The 22835-nt window shown below is 51.4% G+C and overlaps 2 long non-coding RNA genes and 23 other non-coding genes across 25 annotated transcripts in view; 24 read left to right on the forward strand and 1 right to left on the reverse strand.

The window, feature by feature from the left end:
- LOC147844838 (uncharacterized) overlaps positions 1–22835 on the reverse strand; it is a 172344-nt gene that overhangs the window by 49561 nt on the left and 99948 nt on the right. The gene's annotated exons all lie outside the window — the stretch shown is intronic.
- Positions 1–22835, forward strand: part of LOC148680288 (uncharacterized) — a 95301-nt gene that overhangs the window by 31293 nt on the left and 41173 nt on the right. The window lies entirely within an intron of this gene.
- trnag-gcc (transfer RNA glycine (anticodon GCC)) lies at positions 154–224 on the forward strand. The gene has a single exon. It is a non-coding gene; the product is annotated as a tRNA-Gly (tRNA).
- trnag-ccc (transfer RNA glycine (anticodon CCC)) lies at positions 1107–1177 on the forward strand. Its single transcript has one exon. It is a non-coding gene; the product is annotated as a tRNA-Gly (tRNA).
- trnag-gcc (transfer RNA glycine (anticodon GCC)) lies at positions 1425–1495 on the forward strand. Its single transcript has one exon. It is a non-coding gene; the product is annotated as a tRNA-Gly (tRNA).
- On the forward strand, positions 2060–2130 carry trnag-ccc (transfer RNA glycine (anticodon CCC)). Its single transcript has one exon. It is a non-coding gene; the product is annotated as a tRNA-Gly (tRNA).
- Positions 2378–2448, forward strand: trnag-gcc (transfer RNA glycine (anticodon GCC)). Its single transcript has one exon. It is a non-coding gene; the product is annotated as a tRNA-Gly (tRNA).
- On the forward strand, positions 2855–2925 carry trnag-gcc (transfer RNA glycine (anticodon GCC)). Its single transcript has one exon. It is a non-coding gene; the product is annotated as a tRNA-Gly (tRNA).
- trnag-ccc (transfer RNA glycine (anticodon CCC)) lies at positions 5558–5628 on the forward strand. The gene has a single exon. It is a non-coding gene; the product is annotated as a tRNA-Gly (tRNA).
- On the forward strand, positions 6035–6105 carry trnag-gcc (transfer RNA glycine (anticodon GCC)). Its single transcript has one exon. It is a non-coding gene; the product is annotated as a tRNA-Gly (tRNA).
- trnag-ccc (transfer RNA glycine (anticodon CCC)) lies at positions 6512–6582 on the forward strand. Its single transcript has one exon. It is a non-coding gene; the product is annotated as a tRNA-Gly (tRNA).
- Positions 7465–7535, forward strand: trnag-gcc (transfer RNA glycine (anticodon GCC)). The gene has a single exon. It is a non-coding gene; the product is annotated as a tRNA-Gly (tRNA).
- trnag-gcc (transfer RNA glycine (anticodon GCC)) lies at positions 7942–8012 on the forward strand. Its single transcript has one exon. It is a non-coding gene; the product is annotated as a tRNA-Gly (tRNA).
- On the forward strand, positions 10963–11033 carry trnag-ccc (transfer RNA glycine (anticodon CCC)). The gene has a single exon. It is a non-coding gene; the product is annotated as a tRNA-Gly (tRNA).
- Positions 12552–12622, forward strand: trnag-gcc (transfer RNA glycine (anticodon GCC)). Its single transcript has one exon. It is a non-coding gene; the product is annotated as a tRNA-Gly (tRNA).
- On the forward strand, positions 13188–13258 carry trnag-gcc (transfer RNA glycine (anticodon GCC)). Its single transcript has one exon. It is a non-coding gene; the product is annotated as a tRNA-Gly (tRNA).
- trnag-gcc (transfer RNA glycine (anticodon GCC)) lies at positions 14302–14372 on the forward strand. The gene has a single exon. It is a non-coding gene; the product is annotated as a tRNA-Gly (tRNA).
- Positions 15732–15802, forward strand: trnag-ccc (transfer RNA glycine (anticodon CCC)). Its single transcript has one exon. It is a non-coding gene; the product is annotated as a tRNA-Gly (tRNA).
- trnag-gcc (transfer RNA glycine (anticodon GCC)) lies at positions 16209–16279 on the forward strand. Its single transcript has one exon. It is a non-coding gene; the product is annotated as a tRNA-Gly (tRNA).
- On the forward strand, positions 16686–16756 carry trnag-ccc (transfer RNA glycine (anticodon CCC)). The gene has a single exon. It is a non-coding gene; the product is annotated as a tRNA-Gly (tRNA).
- On the forward strand, positions 17639–17709 carry trnag-gcc (transfer RNA glycine (anticodon GCC)). Its single transcript has one exon. It is a non-coding gene; the product is annotated as a tRNA-Gly (tRNA).
- Positions 18116–18186, forward strand: trnag-gcc (transfer RNA glycine (anticodon GCC)). The gene has a single exon. It is a non-coding gene; the product is annotated as a tRNA-Gly (tRNA).
- Positions 19865–19935, forward strand: trnag-gcc (transfer RNA glycine (anticodon GCC)). The gene has a single exon. It is a non-coding gene; the product is annotated as a tRNA-Gly (tRNA).
- trnag-ccc (transfer RNA glycine (anticodon CCC)) lies at positions 21137–21207 on the forward strand. Its single transcript has one exon. It is a non-coding gene; the product is annotated as a tRNA-Gly (tRNA).
- Positions 22726–22796, forward strand: trnag-gcc (transfer RNA glycine (anticodon GCC)). Its single transcript has one exon. It is a non-coding gene; the product is annotated as a tRNA-Gly (tRNA).

Genomic DNA, 22835 nt, shown 5'->3' on the forward strand with positions numbered 1-22835 from the left:
GTGGTTCAGTGGTAGAATTCTCGCCTCCCATCTGGGAGACCTGGGTCCGATTCCCGACCAATGCAATTCCTGTTTTGTATTGCTACTCTTTCAGCTCTGGGTAACAGCCTTGCAGCAATCACACCCCACTAGGACAGATGAATGAGCATATCAGCATTGGTGGTTCAATGGTAGAATTCTCGCCTGCCACGCGGGAGACCCGGGTCCGATTCCCGGCCAATGCAAATCCTGTTTTGTGTTGCTACTCTTCCAGCTCTGGGTAACAGCCTTGCAGCAATCACACCCAACTAGGAGAGCAGCATGAGCATATCAGCATTGGTGGTTCACTGGTAGAACTCTTGCCTGCCACGCGGGAGACCCGAGTACGATTCCTGGCCAATGCAAATCCCGTTTTGTGTTGCTAATCTTCCAGCTCTGGGTAACAGCCTTGCAGCAATCACATCCCACTAGGACAAATGAATGAGCATATCAGCATTGGTGGTTCAGTGGTAGAATTCTCGCCTGCCATGCGGGAGACCTGGGTCCGATTCCCGGCCAATGCAAATCCTGTTTGTGTTGCTACTCTTCCAGCTCTGGGTAACAGCCTTGCAGCAATCACACCCAACTAGGAGAGCAGCATGAGCATATCAGCATTGGTGGTTCACTGGTAGAACTCTTGCCTGCCACGCGGGAGACCCGAGTACGATTCCTGGCCAATGCAAATCCCGTTTTGTGTTGCTAATCTTCCAGCTCTGGGTAACAGCCTTGCAGCAATCACATCCCACTAGGACAAATGAATGAGCATATCAGCATTGGTGGTTCAGTGGTAGAATTCTCGCCTGCCATGCGGGAGACCTGGGTCCGATTCCCGGCCAATGCAAATCCTGTTTTGTGTTGCTAATCTTCCAGCTCTGGGTAACAGCCTTGCAGCAATCACATCCCACTAGGACAAATGAATGAGCATATCAGCATTGGTGGTTCAGTGGTAGAATTCTCGCCTGCCATGCGGGAGACCTGGGTCCGATTCCCGGCCAATGCAAATCCTGTTTTGTGTTGCTACTCATCCAGCTCTGGGTAACAGCCTTGCAGCAATCACACCCCACTAGGAGAGCTGTATGAGCATATCAGCATTGGTGGTTCAGTGGTAGAATTCTCGCCTCCCACGCGGGAGAGCTGGGTTCGATTCCCGGCCAATGCAATTCCTGTTTTATGTTGCTAATCTTCCAGCTCAGGGTAACAGCCTTGCAGCAATTACACATCACTAGGACAGCCATTAGAACATATCAGCATAGGTGGTTCAGTGGTAGAATTCTCGCCTCCCATCTGGGAGACCTGGGTCCGATTCCCGACCAATGCAATTCCTGTTTTGTATTGCTACTCTTTCAGCTCTGGGTAACAGCCTTGCAGCAATCACACCCCACTAGGACAGATGAATGAGCATATCAGCATTGGTGGTTCAATGGTAGAATTCTCGCCTGCCACGCGGGAGACCCGGGTCCGATTCCCGGCCAATGCAAATCCTGTTTTGTGTTGCTACTCTTCCAGCTCTGGGTAACAGCCTTGCAGCAATCACACCCAACTAGGAGAGCAGCATGAGCATATCAGCATTGGTGGTTCACTGGTAGAACTCTTGCCTGCCACGCGGGAGACCCGAGTACGATTCCTGGCCAATGCAAATCCCGTTTTGTGTTGCTAATCTTCCAGCTCTGGGTAACAGCCTTGCAGCAATCACATCCCACTAGGACAAATGAATGAGCATATCAGCATTGGTGGTTCAGTGGTAGAATTCTCGCCTGCCATGCGGGAGACCTGGGTCCGATTCCCGGCCAATGCAAATCCTGTTTGTGTTGCTAATCTTCCAGCTCTGGGTAACAGCCTTGCAGCAATCACATCCCACTAGGACAAATGAATGAGCATATCAGCATTGGTGGTTCAGTGGTAGAATTCTCGCCTGCCATGCGGGAGACCTGGGTCCGATTCCCGGCCAATGCAAATCCTGTTTTGTGTTGCTACTCATCCAGCTCTGGGTAACAGCCTTGCAGCAATCACACCCCACTAGGAGAGCTGTATGAGCATATCAGCATTGGTGGTTCAGTGGTAGAATTCTCGCCTCCCACGCGGGAGAGCTGGGTTCGATTCCCGGCCAATGCAATTCCTGTTTTATGTTGCTAATCTTCCAGCTCAGGGTAACAGCCTTGCAGCAATTACACATCACTAGGACAGCCATTAGAACATATCAGCATAGGTGGTTCAGTGGTAGAATTCTCGCCTCCCATCTGGGAGACCTGGGTCCGATTCCCGGCCAATGCAATTCCTGTTTTGTGTTGCTACTCTTTCAGCTCTGGGTAACAGCCTTGCAGCAATCACACCCCACTAGGACCAATGAATGAGCATATCAGCATTGGTGGTTCAGTGGTAGAATTCTCGCCTGCCACGCGGGAGACCCGGGTCCGATTCCCGGCCAATGCAAATCCTATTTTGTGTTGCTACTCATCCAGCTCTGGGTAACAGCCTTGCAGCAATCACACCCCACTAGGACAGATGTATGAGCATATCAGCATTGGTGGTTCAGTGGTAGAATTCTCGCCTGCCACGCGGGAGACCCTGGTCCGATTCCCGGCCAATGCAAATCCTGTTTTGTGTTGCTACTCTTCCAGCTCAGGGTAACAGCCTTGCAGCAATCACACATCACTAGGACAGCCATTAGAACATATCAGCATTGGTGGTTCAGTGGTAGAATTCTCACCTCCCATCTGGGAGACCTGGGTCTGATTCCCGGCCAATGCAATTCCTGTTTTGTGTTGCTACTCTTTCAGCTCTGGGTAACAGCCTTGCAGCAATCACACCCCACTAGGACAGATGAATGAGCATATCAGCATTGGTGGTTCAGTGGTAGAATTCTCGCCTGCCACGCGGGAGACCCGGGTCCGATTCCCGGCCAATGCAAATCCTGTTTTGTGTTGCTACTCTTCCAGCTCTGGGTAACAGCCTTGCAGCAATCACACCCAACTAGGAGAGGAGCATGAGCATATCAGCATTGGTGGTTCACTGGTAGAACTCTTGCCTGCCACGCGGGAGACCCAGGTCCGATTCCTGGCCAATGCAAATTCTGTTTTGTGTTGCTACTCATCCAGCTCTGGGTAACAGCCTTGCAACAATCACACCCCACTAGGACAGCAGTATGAGCATATCAGCAATGGTGGTTTAGTGGTAGAATTCTCACGTCCCACGCAGGGGACCTGGGTCCGATTCCTGGCCAACGCAGTTCCTGTTTTGTGTTGCTTCTCTTCCAGCTCCGGGTAACAGCCTTGCAGCAATCACAACCCACTAGGACAGATGAATGAGCATATCAGCATTGGTGGTTCAGTGGTAGTATTCTCGCCTGCCACGTGCGAGACAAGGGTCCGATTCCCAGCCAATGCAATTACTCTTTTGTGTTGCTACTCTTTCAGCTCTGGGTAACAGCCTTGCAGCAATCACACCCCACTAGGACAGACAAATGAGCATATCAGCATTGGTGGTTCAGTGGTAGAATTCTCGCCTGCCACGCGGGAGACCCGGGTCTGATTGCCGGCCAATGCAATTCCTATTTTGTGTTGCTACTCTTCCAGCTCTGGGTAACAGCCTTGCTGGCAATCACACCCCACTAGGACCGATGAATGAGCATATCAGCATTGGTGGTTCAGTGGTAGAATTCTTGCCTGCCACGCGGGAGACCCGGGTCCGATTCCCGGCCAATGCAAATCCTATTTTGTGTTGCTACTCATCCAGCTCTGGGTAACAGCCTTGCAGCAATCACACCCCAGTAGGACAGCAGTATGAGCATATCAGCATTGGTGGTTCAGTGGTAAAATTCTCGCCTCCCACGCGGTAGAACCAGGTCCGATTCCCAGCCAATGCAATTCCTGCTTTGTGTTGCTAATCTTCCAGCTCTGGGTAACAGCCTTGCAGCAATCACACCCCACTAAGACAGATGTATGAGCATATCAGCATTGGTGGTTCAGTGGTAAAATTCTCGCCTCCCACGCGGTAGAACCAGGTCCGATTCCCAGCCAATGCAATTCCTGCTTTGTGTTGCTAATCTTCCAGCTCTGGGTAACAGCCTTGCAGCAATCACACCCCACTAAGACAGATGTATGAGCATATCAGCATTGGTGGTTCAGTGGTAGAATTCTCACCTGCCATGCGGGAGACCCGGGTCCGATTCCCGGCCAATGCAAAGCCTGTTTTGTGTTGCTACTCTTCCAGCTCTGGGTAACAGCCTTGCAACAATCACACCCCACTAGGACAGCAGTATGAGCATATCAGCAATGGTGGTTTAGTGGTAGAATTCTCAAGTCCCACGCAGGGGACCTGGGTCCGATTCCCGGCCAACGCAGTCCCTGTTTTGTGTTGCTTCTCTTCCAGCTCTGGGTAACAGCCTTGCAGCAATCACAACCCACTAGGACAGATGTATGAGCATATCAGCATTGGTGGTTCAGTGGTAGTATTCTCGCCTGCCACGTGGGAGACAAGGGTCCTTTTCTCAGCCAATGCAATTTCTCTTTTGTGTTGCTACTCTTCCAGCTCTGGGTAACAGCCTTGCAGCAATCACACCCAACTAGGAGAGCAGCATGCGCATATCAGCATTGGTGGTTCACTGGTAGAACTCTTGCCTGCCACGCGGGAGACCCGAGTACGATGCCTGGCCAATGCAAATCCTGTTTTGTGTTGCTAATCTTCCAGCTCTGGGTAACAGCCTTGCAGCAATCACACCCCACTAGGACAGATGATCGAGCATATCAGCATTGGTGGTTCAGTGGTAGAATTCTCGCCTGCCATGTTGGAGACCCGGGTCCGATTCCCAGCCAATACAAATCCGGTTTTGTGTTGCTACTCAACCAGCTCTGATAACAGCCTTGCAGCAATCACACCCCACTAGGACAGCAGTAATAGCATATCAGCAATGGTGGTTTAGTGGTAGAATTCTCGCATCCCACGCAGGGGACCTGGGTCCGATTCCTGGCCAACGCAGTTCCTGTTTTGTGCTGCTTTTCTTCCAGCTCGGGGTAACAGCCTAGCAGCAATCACACCCCACTAGGACACATGTTTGAGCATATGAGCATTGGTGGTTCAGTGGTAGTATTCTCGCCTGCCACGTGGGAGACAAGGGTCCGATTATCAGCCAATGCAATTTCTCTTTTGTGTTGCTACTCTTCCAGCTCTGGGTAACAGCCTTGCAGCAATCACACCCAACTAGGAGAGCAGCATGCGCATATCAGCATTGGTGGTTCACTGGTAGAACTCTTGCCTGCCACGCGGGAGACCCGAGTACGATGCCTGGCCAATGCAAATCCTGTTTTGTGTTGCTAATCTTCCAGCTCTGGGTAACAGCCTTGCAGCAATCACACCCCACTAGGACAGATGAATGAGCATATCAGCATTGATGGTTCAGTAGTAGAATTCTCGCCTGCCACGCGGGAGACCTGGGTCCGATTCCCGGCCAATGCAAATCCTGTTTTGTGTTGTTACTCTTCCAGCTCTGGGTAACAGCCTTGCAGCAATCACACCCAACTAGGAGAGCAGGATGAGCATATCAGCATTGGTGGTTCAGTGGTAGAATTCTCGCCTCCCACGCGGTAGAGCCGGGTCCGATTCCCGGCCAATGCAATTCCTGTTTTGTGTTGCTAATCTTCCAGCTCTGGGTAACAGCCTTGCAGCAATCACACCCCACTAGGACAGATGTATGAGCATATCAGCATTGGTGGTTCAGTGGTAAAATTCTCGCCTGCCACGCGGGAGACCCGGGTCCGATTCCCGGCCAATGCAATTCCTGTTTTGTGTTGCTACTCTTCCAGCTCTGGGTAACAGCTTTGCAGCAATCACACATCACTAGGACAGCCATTAGAACATATCAGCATTGGTGGTTCAGTGGTAGAATTCTCGCCTCCCATCTGGGAGACCTGGGTCCGATTCCCGGCCAATGCAATTCCTGTTTTGTATTGCTACTCTTTCAGCTCTGGGTAACAGCCTTGCAGCAATCACACCCCACTAGGACAGAGGAATGAGCATATCAGCATTGGTGGTTCAATGGTAGAATTCTCGCCTGCCACGCGGGAGACCCGGGTCCGATTCCCGGCCAATGCAAATCCTGTTTTGTGTTGCTACTCTTCCAGCTCTGGGTAACAGCCTTGCAGCAATCACACCCAACTAGGAGAGCAGCATGAGCATATCAGCATTGGTGGTTCACTGGTAGAACTCTTGCCTGCCACGCGGGAGACCCGAGTACGATTCCTGGCCAATGCAAATCCCGTTTTGTGTTGCTAATCTTCCAGCTCTGGGTAACAGCCTTGCAGCAATCACATCCCACTAGGACAAATGAATGAGCATATCAGCATTGGTGGTTCAGTGGTAGAATTCTCACCTGCCATGCGGGAGACCTGGGTCCGATTCCCGGCCAATGCAAATCCTGTTTTGTGTTGCTACTCATCCAGCTCTGGGTAACAGCCTTGCAGCAATCACACCCCACTAGGAGAGCTGTATGAGCATATCAGCATTGGTGGTTCAGTGGTAGAATTCTCGCCTCCCACGCGGGAGAGCTGGGTTTGATTCCCGGCCAATGCAATTCCTGTTTTATGTTGCTAATCTTCCAGCTCTGGGTAACAGCTTTGCAGCAATCAGACCCCACTAGGACAGACAATTGAGCATATCAAGATTGGTGGGTCAGTGGTGGAATTGTCGCCTGCCATGCGGGAGACCCGGGTCAGATTCCCGGCCAATGCAATTCCTGTTTTGTGTAGCTAATCTTCCAGCTCTGGGTAACAGCCTTGCAGCAATCACACCCCTCTAGGACAGATGTATGAGCTTATCAGCATTGGTGGTTCAGTGGTAGAATTCTTGCCTGCCACGCAGGCGACCCAGGTCCGATTCCCGGCCAATGCAAATTCTGTTTTGTGTTGCTACTCATCCAGCTCTGGGTAACAGCCTTGCAACAATCACACCCAACTAGGACAGCAGTATGAGCATATCAGCAATGGTGTTTAGTGGTAGACCTCTCTCGTCCCATGCAGGGGACCTGGGTCCTATTCCCGGCCAACGCAGTTCCTGTTTTGTGTTGCTTCTCTTCCAGCTCTGGGTAACAGCCTTGCAGCAATCACACCCCACTAGGACAGACAATTGAGCATATCAGCATTGGTGGTTCAGTGGTAGTATTCTCGCCTGCCACATGGGAGACATGGGTCCGATTGCCAGCCAATGCAATTTCTCTTTTGTGTTGCTACTCTTCCAGCTCTGGGTAACAGCCTTGCAGCAATCACAACCCACTAGGACAGCGTGATGAGCAAATCAGCATTGGTGGTTCAGTGGTAGAATTCTCGCCTCCCATCTGGGAGACCTGGGTCCGATTCCTGGCCAATGCAATTCCTAATTTGTGTTGCTACTCTTTCAGCTCTGGGTAACAGCCTTGCAGCAATCACACCCCACTAGGACCAATGAATGAGCATATCAGCATTGGTGGTTCAGTGGTAGAATTCTCGCCTGCCACGCGGGAGACCCGGGTCCGATTCCCGGCCAATGCAAATCCTATTTTGTGTTGCTACTCATCCAGCTCTGGGTAACAGCCTTGCAGCAATCACACCCCACTAGGACAGATGTATGAGCATATCAGCATTGGTGGTTCAGTGGTAGAATTCTCGCCTGCCACGCGGGAGACCCTGGTCCGATTCCCGGCCAATGCAAATCCTGTTTTGTGTTGCTACTCTTCCAGCTCAGGGTAACAGCCTTGCAGCAATCACACATCACTAGGACAGCCATTAGAACATATCAGCATTGGTGGTTCAGTGGTAGAATTCTCACCTCCCATCTGGGAGACCTGGGTCTGATTCCCGGCCAATGCAATTCCTGTTTTGTGTTGCTACTCTTTCAGCTCTGGGTAACAGCCTTGCAGCAATCACACCCCACTAGGACAGATGAATGAGCATATCAGCATTGGTGGTTCAGTGGTAGAATTCTCGCCTGCCACGCGGGAGACCCGGGTCCGATTCCCGGCCAATGCAAATCCTGTTTTGTGTTGCTACTCTTCCAGCTCTGGGTAACAGCCTTGCAGCAATCACACCCAACTAGGAGAGGAGCAAGAGCATATCAGCATTGGTGGTTCACTGGTAGAACTCTTGCCTGCCACGCGGGAGACCCGAGTACGATTCCTGGCCAATGCAAATCCTGTTTTGTGTTGCTAATTTTCCAGCTCTGGGTAACAGCCTTGCAGCAATCACACCCCACTAGGACAAATGAATGAGCATATCAGCATTGGTGGTTCAGTGGTAAAATTCTCGCCTGCCATGCGGGAGACCTGGGTCCGATTCCCGGCCAATGCAAATCCTGTTTTGTGTTGCTACTCATCCAGATCTGGGTAACAGCCTTGCAGCAATCACACCCCACTAGGAGAGCAGCATGAGCATATCAGCATTGGTTGTTCAGTGGTAGAATTCTCGCCTCCCACGCGGGAGAGCCGGGTTCTGTTCCCGGCCAATGCAATTCCTGTTTTGTGTTGCTAATCTTCCAGCTCTGGGTAACAGCTTTGCAGCAATCAGACCCCACTAGGACAGACAATTGAGCATATCAACATTGGTGGGTCATTGGTAGAATTCTCGCCTGCCACGCGGGAGACCTGGGTCCGATTCCCGGCCAATGCAATCCCTGTTTTGTGTAGCTAATCTTCCAGCTCTGGGTAACAGCCTTGCAGCAATCACACCCCTCTAGGACAGATGTATGAGCATATCAGCATTGGTGGTTCAGTGGTAGAATTCTTGCCTGCCACGCGGGAGACCCAGGTCCGATTCCCGGCCAATGCAAATTCTGTTATGTGTTGCTACTCATCCAGCTCTGGGTAACAGCCTTGCAACAATCACACCCCACTAGGACAGCAGTATGAGCATATCAGCAATGGTGGTTTAGTGGTAGAATTCTCACGTCCCACGCAGGGGACCTGGGTCCGATTCCTGGCCAACGCAGTTCCTGTTTTGTGTTACTTCTCTTCCAGCTCTGGTTAACAGCCTTGCAGCAATCACAACCCACTAGGACAGATGAATGAGCATATCAGCATTGGTGGTTCAGTGGTAGTATTCTCGCCTGCCATGTGCGAGACATGGGTCCGATTCCCAGCCAATGCAATTACTCTTTTGTGTTGCTACTCTTTCAGCTCTGGGTAACAGCCTTGCAGCAATCACACCCCACTAGGACAGACGAACGAGCATATCAGCATTGGTGGTTCAGTGGTAGAATTCTCGCCTGCCACGCGGGAGACCCGGGTCCGATTGCCGGCCAATGCAATTCCTATTTTGTGTTGCTACTCTTCCAGCTCTGGGTAACAGCCTTGCAGCAATCACACCCCACTAGGACCGATGAATGAGCATATCAGCATTGGTGGTTCAGTGGTAGAATTCTTGCCTGCCACGCGGGAGACCCGTGTCTGATTCCCGGCCAATGCAAATCCTATTTTGTGTTGCTACTCATTCAGCTCTGGGTAACAGCCTTGCAGCAATCACACCCCAGTAGGACAGCAGTATGAGCATATCAGCATTGGTGGTTCAGTGGTAAAATTCTCGCCTCCCACGCGGTAGAGCCGGGTCCGATTCCCGGCCAATGCAATTCCTGTTTTGTGTTGCTAATCTTCCAGCTCTGGGTAACAGCCTTGCAGCAATCACACCCCACTAGGACAGATGTATGAGCATATCACCATTGGTGGTTCAGTGGTAGAATTCTCGCCTGCCACGCGGGAGACCCGGGTCCGATTCCCGGCCAATGCAAAGCCTGTTTTGTGTTGCTACTCTTCCAGCTCTGGGTAACAGCCTTGCAGCAATCACACATCACTAGGACAGCCATTAGAACATATCAGCATTGGTGGTTCAGTGGTAGAATTCTCACCTCCCATCTGGGAGACCTGGGTCTGATTCCCGGCCAATGCAATTCCTGTTTTGTGTTGCTACTCTTTCAGCTCTGGGTAACAGCCTTGCAGCAATCACACCCCACTAGGACAGATGAATGAGCATATCAGCGTTGGTGGTTCAGTGGTAGAATTCTCGCCTGCCATGCGGGAGACCCGGGTCCGATTCCCTGCCAATGCAAATCCTGTTTTGTGTTGCTACTCTTCCAGCTCTGGGTAACAGCCTTGCAGCAATCACACCCAACTAGGAGAGGAGCATGAGCATATCAGCATTGGTGGTTCACTGGTAGAACTCTTGCCTGCCACGCGGGAGACCCGAGTACGATTCCTGGCCAATGCAAATCCTGTTTTGTGTTGCTAATTTTCCAGCTCTGGGTAACAGCCTTGCAGCAATCACACCCCACTAGGACAGATGAATGAGCATATCAACATTGGTGGGTCAGTGGTAGAATTCTCGCCTGCCACGTGGGAGACCCGGGTCCGATTCCCGGCCAATGCAATTCCTGTTTTGTGTAGCTAATCTTCCAGCTCTGGGTAACAGCCTTGCAGCAATCACACCCCTCTAGGACAGATGTATGAGCATATCAGCATTGGTGGTTCAGTGGTAGAATTCTTGCCTGCCACGTGGGAGACCCAGGTCCGATTCCCGGCCAATGCAAATTCTGTTTTGTGTTGCTACTCATCCAGCTCTGGGTAACAGCCTTGCAACAATCACACCCCACTAGGACAGCAGTATGAGCATATCAGCAATGGTGGTTTAGTGGTAGAATTCTCACGTCCCACGCAGGGGACCTGGGTCCAATTCCCGGCCAACGCAGTTCCTGTTTTGTGTTGCTTCTCTTCCAGCTCTGGGTAACAGCCTTGCAGCAATCACAACCCACTAGGACAGATGTATGAGCATATCAGCATTGGTGGTTCAGTGGTAGTATTCTCGCCTGCCACGTGCGAGACATGGGTCCGATTCCCAGCCAATGCAATTTCTCTTTTGTGTTGCTACTCTTCCAGCTCTGGGTAACAGCCTTGCAGCAATCACAACCCACTAGGACAGCATGAAGAGCATATCAGCATTGGTGGTTCAGTGGTAGAATTCTCGCCTCCCTCGTGGGAGAGCCGGGTTCGATTCCTGGCCAATGCAATTCCTGTTTTGTGTTGCTAGTCTTCCAGCTCTGGGTAACAGCCTTGCAGCAATCACACCCCACTAGGACAGATGTATGAGCATATCAGCATTGGTGGTTCAGTGGTGGAATTCTTGCCTGCCACGCTGGAGACCCGGGTCCAATTCCCAGCCAATGCAATTCCTGTTTTGTGTTGCTACTCTTCCAGCTCTGGGTAACGGCCTTGCAGCAGTCACACCCCACTAGGGCACAACTGTAAGCATATCAGCTTAAATGGTTCAGTGGTAGGATTCTTGCCTGCCACGCGGGAGACCCAGGTCAGATTCCTGGCCAATGCAATTCCTGTTTTGTGTTGCTACTCTTCCAGCTCTGGGTAACAGCCTTGCAGCAATCACACCCCACTAGCACAGATGATCGAGCATATCAGCATTGGTGGTTCAGTGGTAGAATTCTCGCCTGCCATGTGGGAGACCCGGGTCCGATTCCCAGCCAATACAAATCCGGTTTTGTGTTGCTACTCAACCAGCTCTGATAACAGCCTTGCAGCAATCACACCCCACTAGGACAGCAGTATTAGCATATCAGCAATGGTGGTTTAGTGGTAGAATTCTCGCATCCCACGCAGGGGACCTGGGTCCGATTTCTGGCCAACGCAGTTCCTGTTTTGTGCTGCTTCTCTTCCAGCTCGGGGTAACAGCCTTGCAGCAATCACACCCCACTAGGACACATGTTTGAGCATATGAGCATTGGTGGTTCAATGGTAGTATTCTCGCCTGCCACGTGGGAGACAAGGGTCCGATTCTCAGCCAATGCAATTTCTCTTTTGTGTTGCTACTCTTCCAGCTCTGGGTAACAGCCTTGCAGCAATCACACCCAACTAGGAGAGCAGCATGCGCATATCAGCATTGGTGGTTCACTGGTAGAACTCTTGCCTGCCACGCGGGAGACCCGAGTGCGATTCCTGGCCAATGCAAATCCTGTTTTGTGTTGCTAATCTTCCAGCTCTGGGTAACAGCCTTGCAGCAATCACATCCCACTAGGACAGATGAATGAGCATATCAGCATTGATGGTTCAGTGGTAGAATTCTCGCCTGCCACGCGGGAGACCCGGGTCTGATTCCCGGCCAATGCAAATCCTGTTTTGTGTTGTTACTCTTCCAGCTCTGGGTAACAGCCTTGCAGCAATCACACCCAACTAGGAGAGCAGGATGAGCATATCAGCATTGGTGGTTCAGTGGTAAAATTCTCGCCTGCCACGCGGGAGACCCGGGTCCGATTCCCGGCCAATGCAATTCCTGTTTTGTGTTGCTACTCTTCCAGCTCTGGGTAACAGCCTTGCAGCAATCACACATCACTAGGACAGCCATTAGAACATATCAGCATTGGTGGTTCAGTGGTAGAATTCTCGCCTCCCATCTGGGAGACCTGGGTCCGATTCCCGACCAATGCAATTCCTGTTTTGTATTGCTACTCTTTCAGCTCTGGGTAACAGCCTTGCAGCAATCACACCCCACTAGGACAGATGAATGAGCATATCAGCATTGGTGGTTCAATGGTAGAATTCTCGCCTGCCACGCGGGAGACCCGGGTCCGATTCCCGGCCAATGCAAATCCTGTTTTGTGTTGCTACTCTTCCAGCTCTGGGTAACAGCCTTGCAGCAATCACACCCAACTAGGAGAGCAGCATGAGCATATCAGCATTGGTGGTTCACTGGTAGAACTCTTGCCTGCCACGCGGGAGACCCGAGTACGATTCCTGGCCAATGCAAATCCCGTTTTGTGTTGCTAATCTTCCAGCTCTGGGTAACAGCCTTGCAGCAATCACATCCCACTAGGACAAATGAATGAGCATATCAGCATTGGTGGTTCAGTGGTAGAATTCTCGCCTGCCATGCGGGAGACCTGGGTACGATTCCTGGCCAATGCAAATCCTGTTTTGTGTTGCTACTCTTCCAGCTCAGGGTAACAGCCTTGCAGCAATCACACATCACTAGGACAGCCATTAGAACATATCAGCATTGGTGGTTCAGTGGTAGAATTCTCACCTCCCATCTGGGAGACCTGGGTCTGATTCCCGGCCAATGCAATTCCTGTTTTGTGTTGCTACTCTTTCAGCTCTGGGTAACAGCCTTGCAGCAATCACACCCCACTAGGACAGATGAATGAGCATATCAGCATTGGTGGTTCAGTGGTAGAATTCTCGCCTGCCACGCGGGAGACCCGGGTCCGATTCCCGGCCAATGCAAATCCTGTTTTGTGTTGCTACTCTTCCAGCTCTGGGTAACAGCCTTGCAGCAATCACACCCAACTAGGAGAGGAGCATGAGCATATCAGCATTGGTGGTTCACTGGTAGAACTCTTGCCTGCCACGCGGGAGACCCAGGTCCGATTCCTGGCCAATGCAAATTCTGTTTTGTGTTGCTACTCATCCAGCTCTGGGTAACAGCCTTGCAACAATCACACCCCACTAGGACAGCAGTATGAGCATATCAGCAATGGTGGTTTAGTGGTAGAATTCTCACGTCCCACGCAGGGGACCTGGGTCCGATTCCTGGCCAACGCAGTTCCTGTTTTGTGTTGCTTCTCTTCCAGCTCCGGGTAACAGCCTTGCAGCAATCACAACCCACTAGGACAGATGAATGAGCATATCAGCATTGGTGGTTCAGTGGTAGTATTCTCGCCTGCCACGTGCGAGACAAGGGTCCGATTCCCAGCCAATGCAATTACTCTTTTGTGTTGCTACTCTTTCAGCTCTGGGTAACAGCCTTGCAGCAATCACACCCCACTAGGACAGACAAATGAGCATATCAGCATTGGTGGTTCAGTGGTAGAATTCTCGCCTGCCACGCGGGAGACCCGGGTCTGATTGCCGGCCAATGCAATTCCTATTTTGTGTTGCTACTCTTCCAGCTCTGGGTAACAGCCTTGCTGGCAATCACACCCCACTAGGACCGATGAATGAGCATATCAGCATTGGTGGTTCAGTGGTAGAATTCTTGCCTGCCACGCGGGAGACCCGGGTCCGATTCCCGGCCAATGCAAATCCTATTTTGTGTTGCTACTCATCCAGCTCTGGGTAACAGCCTTGCAGCAATCACACCCCAGTAGGACAGCAGTATGAGCATATCAGCATTGGTGGTTCAGTGGTAAAATTCTCGCCTCCCACGCGGTAGAACCAGGTCCGATTCCCAGCCAATGCAATTCCTGCTTTGTGTTGCTAATCTTCCAGCTCTGGGTAACAGCCTTGCAGCAATCACACCCCACTAAGACAGATGTATGAGCATATCAGCATTGGTGGTTCAGTGGTAGAATTCTCGCCTGCCATGCGGGAGACCCGGGTCCGATTCCCGGCCAATGCAAAGCCTGTTTTGTGTTGCTACTCTTCCAGCTCTGGGTAACAGCCTTGCAACAATCACACCCCACTAGGACAGCAGTATGAGCATATCAGCAATGGTGGTTTAGTGGTAGAATTCTCAAGTCCCACGCAGGGGACCTGGGTCCGATTCCCGGCCAACGCAGTCCCTGTTTTGTGTTGCTTCTCTTCCAGCTCTGGGTAACAGCCTTGCAGCAATCACAACCCACTAGGACAGATGTATGAGCATATCAGCATTGGTGGTTCAGTGGTAGTATTCTCGCCTGCCACGTGGGAGACAAGGGTCCTTTTCTCAGCCAATGCAATTTCTCTTTTGTGTTGCTACTCTTCCAGCTCTGGGTAACAGCCTTGCAGCAATCACACCCAACTAGGAGAGCAGCATGCGCATATCAGCATTGGTGGTTCACTGGTAGAACTCTTGCCTGCCACGCGGGAGACCCGAGTACGATGCCTGGCCAATGCAAATCCTGTTTTGTGTTGCTAATCTTCCAGCTCTGGGTAACAGCCTTGCAGCAATCACACCCCACTAGGACAGATGATCGAGCATATCAGCATTGGTGGTTCAGTGGTAGAATTCTCGCCTGCCATGTTGGAGACCCGGGTCCGATTCCCAGCCAATACAAATCCGGTTTTGTGTTGCTACTCAACCAGCTCTGATAACAGCCTTGCAGCAATCACACCCCACTAGGACAGCAGTAATAGCATATCAGCAATGGTGGTTTAGTGGTAGAATTCTCGCATCCCACGCAGGGGACCTGGGTCCGATTCCTGGCCAACGCAGTTCCTGTTTTGTGCTGCTTTTCTTCCAGCTCGGGGTAACAGCCTAGCAGCAATCACACCCCACTAGGACACATGTTTGAGCATATGAGCATTGGTGGTTCAGTGGTAGTATTCTCGCCTGCCACGTGGGAGACAAGGGTCCGATTATCAGCCAATGCAATTTCTCTTTTGTGTTGCTACTCTTCCAGCTCTGGGTAACAGCCTTGCAGCAATCACACCCAACTAGGAGAGCAGCATGCGCATATCAGCATTGGTGGTTCACTGGTAGAACTCTTGCCTGCCACGCGGGAGACCCGAGTACGATGCCTGGCCAATGCAAATCCTGTTTTGTGTTGCTAATCTTCCAGCTCTGGGTAACAGCCTTGCAGCAATCACACCCCACTAGGACAGATGAATGAGCATATCAGCATTGATGGTTCAGTAGTAGAATTCTCGCCTGCCACGCGGGAGACCTGGGTCCGATTCCCGGCCAATGCAAATCCTGTTTTGTGTTGTTACTCTTCCAGCTCTGGGTAACAGCCTTGCAGCAATCACACCCAACTAGGAGAGCAGGATGAGCATATCAGCATTGGTGGTTCAGTGGTAGAATTCTCGCCTCCCACGCGGTAGAGCCGGGTCCGATTCCCGGCCAATGCAATTCCGGTTTTGTGTTGCTAATCTTCCAGCTCTGGGTAACAGCCTTGCAGCAATCACACCCCACTAGGACAGATGTATGAGCATATCAGCATTGGTGGTTCAGTGGTAAAATTCTCGCCTGCCACGCGGGAGACCCGGGTCCGATTCCCGGCCAATGCAATTCCTGTTTTGTGTTGCTACTCTTCCAGCTCTGGGTAACAGCTTTGCAGCAATCACACATCACTAGGACAGCCATTAGAACATATCAGCATTGGTGGTTCAGTGGTAGAATTCTCGCCTCCCATCTGGGAGACCTGGGTCCGATTCCCGGCCAATGCAATTCCTGTTTTGTATTGCTACTCTTTCAGCTCTGGGTAACAGCCTTGCAGCAATCACACCCCACTAGGACAGAGGAATGAGCATATCAGCATTGGTGGTTCAATGGTAGAATTCTCGCCTGCCACGCGGGAGACCCGGGTCCGATTCCCGGCCAATGCAAATCCTGTTTTGTGTTGCTACTCTTCCAGCTCTGGGTAACAGCCTTGCAGCAATCACACCCAACTAGGAGAGCAGCATGAGCATATCAGCATTGGTGGTTCACTGGTAGAACTCTTGCCTGCCACGCGGGAGACCCGAGTACGATTCCTGGCCAATGCAAATCCCGTTTTGTGTTGCTAATCTTCCAGCTCTGGGTAACAGCCTTGCAGCAATCACATCCCACTAGGACAAATGAATGAGCATATCAGCATTGGTGGTTCAGTGGTAGAATTCTCACCTGCCATGCGGGAGACCTGGGTCCGATTCCCGGCCAATGCAAATCCTGTTTTGTGTTGCTACTCATCCAGCTCTGGGTAACAGCCTTGCAGCAATCACACCCCACTAGGAGAGCTGTATGAGCATATCAGCATTGGTGGTTCAGTGGTAGAATTCTCGCCTCCCACGCGGGAGAGCTGGGTTTGATTCCCGGCCAATGCAATTCCTGTTTTATGTTGCTAATCTTCCAGCTCTGGGTAACAGCTTTGCAGCAATCAGACCCCACTAGGACAGACAATTGAGCATATCAAGATTGGTGGGTCAGTGGTGGAATTGTCGCCTGCCATGCGGGAGACCCGGGTCAGATTCCCGGCCAATGCAATTCCTGTTTTGTGTAGCTAATCTTCCAGCTCTGGGTAACAGCCTTGCAGCAATCACACCCCTCTAGGACAGATGTATGAGCTTATCAGCATTGGTGGTTCAGTGGTAGAATTCTTGCCTGCCACGCAGGAGACCCAGGTCCGATTCCCGGCCAATGCAAATTCTGTTTTGTGTTGCTACTCATCCAGCTCTGGGTAACAGCCTTGCAACAATCACACCCCACTAGGACAGCAGTATGAGCATATCAGCAATGGTGTTTAGTGGTAGACCTCTCTCGTCCCATGCAGGGGACCTGGGTCCTATTCCCGGCCAACGCAGTTCCTGTTTTGTGTTGCTTCTCTTCCAGCTCTGGGTAACAGCCTTGCAGCAATCACACCCCACTAGGACAGACAATTGAGCATATCAGCATTGGTGGTTCAGTGGTAGTATTCTCGCCTGCCACATGGGAGACATGGGTCCGATTGCCAGCCAATGCAATTTCTCTTTTGTGTTGCTACTCTTCCAGCTCTGGGTAACAGCCTTGCAGCAATCACAACCCACTAGGACAGCGTGATGAGCAAATCAGCATTGGTGGTTCAGTGGTAGAATTCTCGCCTCCCATCTGGGAGACCTGGGTCCGATTCCCGGCCAATGCAATTCCTGTTTTGTGTTGCTACTCTTTCAGCTCTGGGTAACAGCCTTGCAGCAATCACACCCCACTAGGACCAATGAATGAGCATATCAGCATTGGTGGTTCAGTGGTAGAATTCTCGCCTGCCACGCGGGAGACCCGGGTCCGATTCCCGGCCAATGCAAATCCTATTTTGTGTTGCTACTCATCCAGCTCTGGGTAACAGCCTTGCAGCAATCACACCCCACTAGGACAGATGTATGAGCATATCAGCATTGGTGGTTCAGTGGTAGAATTCTCGCCTGCCACGCGGGAGACCCTGGTCCGATTCCCGGCCAATGCAAATCCTGTTTTGTGTTGCTACTCTTCCAGCTCAGGGTAACAGCCTTGCAGCAATCACACATCACTAGGACAGCCATTAGAACATATCAGCATTGGTGGTTCAGTGGTAGAATTCTCACCTCCCATCTGGGAGACCTGGGTCTGATTCCCGGCCAATGCAATTCCTGTTTTGTGTTGCTACTCTTTCAGCTCTGGGTAACAGCCTTGCAGCAATCACACCCCACTAGGACAGATGAATGAGCATATCAGCATTGGTGGTTCAGTGGTAGAATTCTCGCCTGCCACGCGGGAGACCCGGGTCCGATTCCCGGCCAATGCAAATCCTGTTTTGTGTTGCTACTCTTCCAGCTCTGGGTAACAGCCTTGCAGCAATCACACCCAACTAGGAGAGGAGCAAGAGCATATCAGCATTGGTGGTTCACTGGTAGAACTCTTGCCTGCCACGCGGGAGACCCGAGTACGATTCCTGGCCAATGCAAATCCTGTTTTGTGTTGCTAATTTTCCAGCTCTGGGTAACAGCCTTGCAGCAATCACACCCCACTAGGACAAATGAATGAGCATATCAGCATTGGTGGTTCAGTGGTAAAATTCTCGCCTGCCATGCGGGAGACCTGGGTCCGATTCCCGGCCAATGCAAATCCTGTTTTGTGTTGCTACTCATCCAGATCTGGGTAACAGCCTTGCAGCAATCACACCCCACTAGGAGAGCAGCATGAGCATATCAGCATTGGTTGTTCAGTGGTAGAATTCTCGCCTCCCACGCGGGAGAGCCGGGTTCTGTTCCCGGCCAATGCAATTCCTGTTTTGTGTTGCTAATCTTCCAGCTCTGGGTAACAGCTTTGCAGCAATCAGACCCCACTAGGACAGACAATTGAGCATATCAACATTGGTGGGTCATTGGTAGAATTCTCGCCTGCCACGCGGGAGACCTGGGTCCGATTCCCGGCCAATGCAATCCCTGTTTTGTGTAGCTAATCTTCCAGCTCTGGGTAACAGCCTTGCAGCAATCACACCCCTCTAGGACAGATGTATGAGCATATCAGCATTGGTGGTTCAGTGGTAGAATTCTTGCCTGCCACGCGGGAGACCCAGGTCCGATTCCCGGCCAATGCAAATTCTGTTATGTGTTGCTACTCATCCAGCTCTGGGTAACAGCCTTGCAACAATCACACCCCACTAGGACAGCAGTATGAGCATATCAGCAATGGTGGTTTAGTGGTAGAATTCTCACGTCCCACGCAGGGGACCTGGGTCCGATTCCTGGCCAACGCAGTTCCTGTTTTGTGTTACTTCTCTTCCAGCTCTGGGTAACAGCCTTGCAGCAATCACAACCCACTAGGACAGATGAATGAGCATATCAGCATTGGTGGTTCAGTGGTAGTATTCTCGCCTGCCATGTGCGAGACATGGGTCCGATTCCCAGCCAATGCAATTACTCTTTTGTGTTGCTACTCTTTCAGCTCTGGGTAACAGCCTTGCAGCAATCACACCCCACTAGGACAGACGAACGAGCATATCAGCATTGGTGGTTCAGTGGTAGAATTCTCGCCTGCCACGCGGGAGACCCGGGTCCGATTGCCGGCCAATGCAATTCCTATTTTGTGTTGCTACTCTTCCAGCTCTGGGTAACAGCCTTGCAGCAATCACACCCCACTAGGACCGATGAATGAGCATATCAGCATTGGTGGTTCAGTGGTAGAATTCTTGCCTGCCACGCGGGAGACCCGTGTCTGATTCCCGGCCAATGCAAATCCTATTTTGTGTTGCTACTCATTCAGCTCTGGGTAACAGCCTTGCAGCAATCACACCCCAGTAGGACAGCAGTATGAGCATATCAGCATTGGTGGTTCAGTGGTAAAATTCTCGCCTCCCACGCGGTAGAGCCGGGTCCGATTCCCGGCCAATGCAATTCCTGTTTTGTGTTGCTAATCTTCCAGCTCTGGGTAACAGCCTTGCAGCAATCACACCCCACTAGGACAGATGTATGAGCATATCAGCATTGGTGGTTCAGTGGTAGAATTCTCGCCTGCCACGCGGGAGACCCGGGTCCGATTCCCGGCCAATGCAAAGCCTGTTTTGTGTTGCTACTCTTCCAGCTCTGGGTAACAGCCTTGCAGCAATCACACATCACTAGGACAGCCATTAGAACATATCAGCATTGGTGGTTCAGTGGTAGAATTCTCACCTCCCATCTGGGAGACCTGGGTCTGATTCCCGGCCAATGCAATTCTTGTTTTGTGTTGCTACTCTTTCAGCTCTGGGTAACAGCCTTGCAGCAATCACACCCCACTAGGACAGATGAATGAGCATATCAGCATTGGTGGTTCAGTGGTAGAATTCTTGCCTGCCATGCGGGAGACCCGGGTCCGATTCCCTGCCAATGCAAATCCTGTTTTGTGTTGCTACTCTTCCAGCTCTGGGTAACAGCCTTGCAGCAATCACACCCAACTAGGAGAGGAGCATGAGCATATCAGCATTGGTGGTTCACTGGTAGAACTCTTGCCTGCCACGCGGGAGACCCGAGTACGATTCCTGGCCAATGCAAATCCTGTTTTGTGTTGCTAATTTTCCAGCTCTGGGTAACAGCCTTGCAGCAATCACACCCCACTAGGACAGATGAATGAGCATATCAACATTGGTGGGTCAGTGGTAGAATTCTCGCCTGCCACGTGGGAGACCCGGGTCCGATTCCCGGCCAATGCAATTCCTGTTTTGTGTAGCTAATCTTCCAGCTCTGGGTAACAGCCTTGCAGCAATCACACCCCTCTAGGACAGATGTATGAGCATATCAGCATTGGTGGTTCAGTGGTAGAATTCTTGCCTGCCACGTGGGAGACCCAGGTCCGATTCCCGGCCAATGCAAATTCTGTTTTGTGTTGCTACTCATCCAGCTCTGGGTAACAGCCTTGCAACAATCACACCCCACTAGGACAGCAGTATGAGCATATCAGCAATGGTGGTTTAGTGGTAGAATTCTCACGTCCCACGCAGGGGACCTGGGTCCAATTCCCGGCCAACGCAGTTCCTGTTTTGTGTTGCTTCTCTTCCAGCTCTGGGTAACAGCCTTGCAGCAATCACAACCCACTAGGACAGATGTATGAGCATATCAGCATTGGTGGTTCAGTGGTAGTATTCTCGCCTGCCACGTGCGAGACATGGGTCCGATTCCCAGCCAATGCAATTTCTCTTTTGTGTTGCTACTCTTCCAGCTCTGGGTAACAGCCTTGCAGCAATCACAACCCACTAGGACAGCATGAAGAGCATATCAGCATTGGTGGTTCAGTGGTAGAATTCTCGCCTCCCTCGTGGGAGAGCCGGGTTCGATTCCTGGCCAATGCAATTCCTGTTTTGTGTTGCTAGTCTTCCAGCTCTGGGTAACAGCCTTGCAGCAATCACACCCCACTAGGACAGATGTATGAGCATATCAGCATTGGTGGTTCAGTGGTGGAATTCTTGCCTGCCACGCTGGAGACCCGGGTCCAATTCCCAGCCAATGCAATTCCTGTTTTGTGTTGCTACTCTTCCAGCTCTGGGTAACGGCCTTGCAGCAGTCACACCCCACTAGGGCACAACTGTAAGCATATCAGCTTAAATGGTTCAGTGGTAGGATTCTTGCCTGCCACGCGGGAGACCCAGGTCAGATTCCTGGCCAATGCAATTCCTGTTTTGTGTTGCTACTCTTCCAGCTCTGGGTAACAGCCTTGCAGCAATCACACCCCACTAGGACAGATGATCGAGCATATCAGCATTGGTGGTTCAGTGGTAGAATTCTCGCCTGCCATGTGGGAGACCCGGGTCCGATTCCCAGCCAATACAAATCCGGTTTTGTGTTGCTACTCAACCAGCTCTGATAACAGCCTTGCAGCAATCACACCCCACTAGGACAGCAGTATTAGCATATCAGCAATGGTGGTTTAGTGGTAGAATTCTCGCATCCCACGCAGGGGACCTGGGTCCGATTTCTGGCCAACGCAGTTCCTGTTTTGTGCTGCTTCTCTTCCAGCTCGGGGTAACAGCCTTGCAGCAATCACACCCCACTAGGACACATGTTTGAGCATATGAGCATTGGTGGTTCAATGGTAGTATTCTCGCCTGCCACGTGGGAGACAAGGGTCCGATTCTCAGCCAATGCAATTTCTCTTTTGTGTTGCTACTCTTCCAGCTCTGGGTAACAGCCTTGCAGCAATCACACCCAACTAGGAGAGCAGCATGCGCATATCAGCATTGGTGGTTCACTGGTAGAACTCTTGCCTGCCACGCGGGAGACCCGAGTGCGATTCCTGGCCAATGCAAATCCTGTTTTGTGTTGCTAATCTTCCAGCTCTGGGTAACAGCCTTGCAGCAATCACACCCCACTAGGACAGATGAATGAGCATATCAGCATTGATGGTTCAGTGGTAGAATTCTCGCCTGCCACGCGGGAGACCCGGGTCTGATTCCCGGCCAATGCAAATCCTGTTTTGTGTTGTTACTCTTCCAGCTCTGGGTAACAGCCTTGCAAAAATCACACCCAACTAGGAGAGCAGGATGAGCATATCAGCATTGGTGGTTCAGTGGTAAAATTCTCGCCTGCCACGCGGGAGACCCGGGTCCGATTCCCGGCCAATGCAATTCCTGTTTTGTGTTGCTACTCTTCCAGCTCTGGGTAACAGCCTTGCAGCAATCACACATCACTAGGACAGCCATTAGAACATATCAGCATTGGTGGTTCAGTGGTAGAATTCTCGCCTCCCATCTGGGAGACCTGGGTCCGATTCCCGACCAATGCAATTCCTGTTTTGTATTGCTACTCTTTCAGCTCTGGGTAACAGCCTTGCAGCAATCACACCCCACTAGGACAGATGAATGAGCATATCAGCATTGGTGGTTCAATGGTAGAATTCTCGCCTGCCACGCGGGAGACCCGGGTCCGATTCCCGGCCAATGCAAATCCTGTTTTGTGTTGCTACTCTTCCAGCTCTGGGTAA

Source organism: Danio rerio, chromosome 4 (genome assembly GCF_052040795.2).
Source record: "Danio rerio strain M-AB ecotype USA chromosome 4, GRCz13ab, whole genome shotgun sequence".
Taxonomy (NCBI): Eukaryota; Metazoa; Chordata; class Actinopteri; order Cypriniformes; family Danionidae; genus Danio; species Danio rerio.